The 4,234-nt window shown below is 31.8% G+C and overlaps 1 protein-coding gene across 1 annotated transcript in view; it reads left to right on the forward strand.

Moving 5' to 3' along the window:
• The first annotated feature begins 2,568 nt into the window (after window positions 1-2,568).
• LOC111627103 (ecto-NOX disulfide-thiol exchanger 2-like) overlaps window positions 2,569-4,234 on the forward strand; it is a 53,362-nt gene continuing 51,696 nt past the window's right edge. The window contains exon 1 of the mRNA XM_023370658.1: window positions 2,569-2,778. The gene's annotated coding sequence lies outside the window, so the exon portion shown is untranslated. The remainder of the gene's footprint in view (window positions 2,779-4,234) is intronic.

Raw genomic sequence — 4,234 nt, forward strand, 5'->3', positions numbered from 1 at the left:
ACGAAGAACGATTCCAAAGTTTTTAAAATACTTTCGTATGTCTATGTCAACATTGACGAATTATTGAATTGTTTGTTCCTTCACCGTGGCAATAAATGTACGTCCACAACATTCGTGATTTTTATAAACAGTAAGAAAACTGGATCCGTTTGCATTTGAAACGAAACTCGTTTAATAAATAAAAAAATCTAATCGAGCTATGGTTTATAAAAAAGAAAAAAAGAAAGAAAAAGAAAAATTGGCTTATTACTGTAACAGGCGTCTCCATGTATGCCTAAAAGCATTACTCTTTCGAAAATCGAAAGCAATAAATTTACGCTCACCCAGCATTTAGCAGACGTTGCTCAGCTGAACATGGAAATTTTTTGCCGCTTTGTGTATTTCTAGGGTCTGCAGTATGCAAACGAAGGAAACTATAAAATTTTGTAAAGTCTTGTAAACTATAAAATTTTGTTGTTCAAAATGTGAAAAATGGCAAGACAGAAGCTAGGGCTGTAAGTTATAAGATCCTGCAGAAACGGCAAAATGGAACAGCTATACCGCAGATTGCTCGGGAGTTGTGTTTAAACGAGCCTACTGTCAGAACCTTCCTCAAGCACTATGAAGAAGCTGGTTCTATGCAGTAATGGCAGATGCAAACGACTGCTGGCAAGGAAAGCCGAATTTTGCGTCGGCTTGTCATGAAATACCAACCTGGTACTGTACATCCGTGGAAACTGCAGAAATGTGGAGCGTATTAATGGGCTGACTGGTATCTCGACGAACTGCTGGCAACAGGTTACATGACATGGGTTACAGTTCGTTCAAGAGTAAGTGAAAGCCTATGTTGACGCCAGTTCAGCAAAATAATCGGTTTATATGAAGTAGGGACCACCTGTCTTGGACGGGAACTCAATGGCGGAAGGTAATTTTGTCTGACGAGTCGGCCTTTCCAGTCCTATATGGAAATATCAGACATAGAGTTATCCACCGGTTGAATGAAGGACTCGCCCGAAACTATGTGAAGCAGAAAATCAGGTTTCCAAGCACGGTTCAAGTGTGGGGTATTTTGGGTATTCTGGCATTGGTGATTTGGTTCAGTATGATGGGACTGTCAATACTCAATGCTAACAGGCAGTTTTGCAACAGCATTTACTGCCTTCCATAGCCCATCTTCGGCCGCAGGGAGATGTGATCTTCCAGCAAGATGTCGCCAAGCCGCTTACTGCATGCTCCACTTGTGCTTGGCTTCGCGAAAATTGAGTACTGTATATGTCCTGTACTTGATTCCAAATTTGCCCGATCTGAATCCAATTAGGGATATTTTGTGTGTCTTCAAAAAAGAGGTGCGAAAACCCCAAACAGAAGATCAGCTGAAGACGGCTCTTCAGGAACCGTCCAACATTCCACAAGATCTTTGCTGTGCCGACGTCACATCGATGCCTAGGCGAGTTGTCGAAGTATTGAAGGAAGTGTCTCCCAGACGGACTTTCTATGGGAAACTTACCCGTTTGTAGGTGTTAGACACGCGAAGAAAATCCGGAAAACTCCATGCGATCAGCCCATTGGCGAGTCTCGAATCTGCGACCAACTACCGGTCTTCAATGGTTTTATCCACTCGGCTACTGGCAAATTCATTGACCAACATTCTTATCTAAGCGGATGGCAAGTCGGTAAAAGCATCTGTCTACCTATCCGAGAGACCTGGATCCGGGTCGGATCTTTAGGAATTTTTCAATATGTTCCTAATATGTCGTGCCTTCAACTCTATTGTGGCCTGGACAAATCAATGATGCCTCCCTTTAATTAATTAATGATTATAGAGTGGAAAGAGTAAAAAAATAAAATAAAATGTAAAATTAAAATATACGAAGAAATGATAATTCAGCAAAATATTCAAAATAATTTAAAACCAAAAACTGAAGAACTTTGTTTATAAACAAATTTCTGCAATTTACCATTATTGATCATTGAAGCGAATCATCAGCAAAATAGAAGTTTTGCTGGTTTCGCTTCAAGTAAGAGATTAATCGATTTACTTAATTGGTGGTTATTAGAGATATCTCAACCATTCAAATTATCTAAATGACTGCAAAAATATAGTCAGGATATACAATAATTTAACATACTGTGAAAGTTTCTTATTGCATTGAGCAATGGACTATTATAGGAATTTATAAATATATGGAACAAGTTTCTGTTATTATTAATTACTATAAGTTTTTATGGTTTTATTATTTCTGTTTTTTATCACTTTATTTTATTGTCGTACATAATAAGGAAGCCAAAAAGTCGCACTTTTAGCATTTAAAACAAGCATTTTTCGTACATTATTGAATACCGTATAAGCGGGAATATTGAATAGATTTCCGCTTATAAGTACTCATTCATAATCGCTGTTAAAAAAAAAACTTTTAATTTGTGTTGACTTGTAAAAAACATCAATAAAAATTTTTTAAATAAGCTTAAAGATTAATTTATTATTTCTCGAATTAATCCGATTTTTCAGTTTTCGTTTCGTGCTCCATTTCGTATATAATATAAAACATTATTCTCATATTTGATAAACTGAATAATAATATGAATAATGTAAGAATATTAATTATAATTATAATTGAAAAACTTCAATACTCTTAAGTGATACGGAAGAAATTACGTAATGAAAAGGAGTGTAGATGCTTAAAACTGGCAATTGATACCGTCGAGATTCCAATGTATAAATTTTGACTTTTGGTTTCTGAAGATTTTTCAGTTTTTACTTGTTTATTTCATAACATTTTTAAGGATTTAACCACAAAGGTATTAGAAAAACTATTTTTTAAGCATTATACAGCGGTGTAACAAGAAAATATATGATATATAAACAGTTTATATTTCAGAATCGAAAATTATTTAATGCTCTGAATATTCTGCATTATGAAAATATTTGCATTATTTTTATGAAAAAAAAATAAAAATAAATGGTTCAAATAATTTTTAATTATATTTGAAAAGTATATTATCAAATAAGTGATTATTTATTTTTAGAGTTGATTGAAAACGTGATATATCATGAAATTGATTAAATATTTTAATCAATTTCATTATTTAATAATCTATTTCAAATTTGAAATTTTTTTATAATCTTAAATGTGTTATTGTTTCTATTTTAGTCTTTATTGGAAAAATATCTAATGTTGTTTACAAATATAAAGTGATAATTTATAATGAATTGCTTGTTTCAAATTAATTTGAATTGTTAAATGAAATATAATTTTGAGAAATTGTACTTTGATCAATTATAATTTAGAGAAGACTGAGAAATGTGATTGATTTATTAAATTACTTATTTTATTGTTTTAATTCTATAATTCTAAATATAAAATGTTTAATAATTTAATGTATAATGATTAAAATAGTATGAAAACATTCTGAAGATCTTGGGAAATTATTTAAAGTTATATATATCTTAAAAATGTTTAGGAAAAAGTCATTTAAACTGTCAGTTTTTCAAGTTTATTTAATTTTTTAGTTTCAGAATTTATCTTATATTAAAACAGTTCATAGAAATAATGAAGAAATTCATTGCTTTTTGAGAAGATTTGTCAAGAAGAAAATTAAATTACATATTTCATCTTCAAATCATCTTTCAGAAAATTCATTGATCTTTTCAAATTGTATTTGCAAAGATCAATGAATTTTACTGTTTGTTTAGAAAATTTATTTCTTTTGAATTTATTTTTCCTGTTGATTTTTATTTTGGAAGATCAGCTAATCTGTCAATTCAACTTCTTGTTTTAAAATTTCAGTCTCAGATTCTTTTTCCTCTGCTTCTTTTGTTACATAAGCAGCAACTTTGAAAGACTTAAGTATTCATTTGCCCACAATTCTTACTGTTCAATTTCCTCTTTTGTACGATCTAATAACCCATCAATGGCTTCTTGCTGCTGCTCATAGTGATGCCTAAGAAGCTTTTCCCAATATGTAGGATCTGCTAATTCAACTTCTTGTTTCAAAATTTCAGTCTCTGGTTCTTTTTCTTCTCTGCTTCTTATTGTAGATTATACTACTACTACTACTACTACTACTACTACTAATAATAATAATAAAGATACAACACTCACAAATGACACATGCAGAAAATGTCACATCATGCCAGAAACTATACAACACATCACTTCTGGTTGCAAGCTCTTGGCACAGACAGATTACTTACATAGACATAATCAAGTAGCAAATATAATACACCAAGAGCTTGCAAAGAAACACAAATTGG

Source organism: Centruroides sculpturatus, unplaced genomic scaffold, assembly GCF_000671375.1.
Source record: "Centruroides sculpturatus isolate CEXI.00-Female unplaced genomic scaffold, Cexi_2.0 scaffold334, whole genome shotgun sequence".
Lineage (NCBI taxonomy): Eukaryota > Metazoa > Arthropoda > Arachnida > Scorpiones > Buthidae > Centruroides > Centruroides sculpturatus.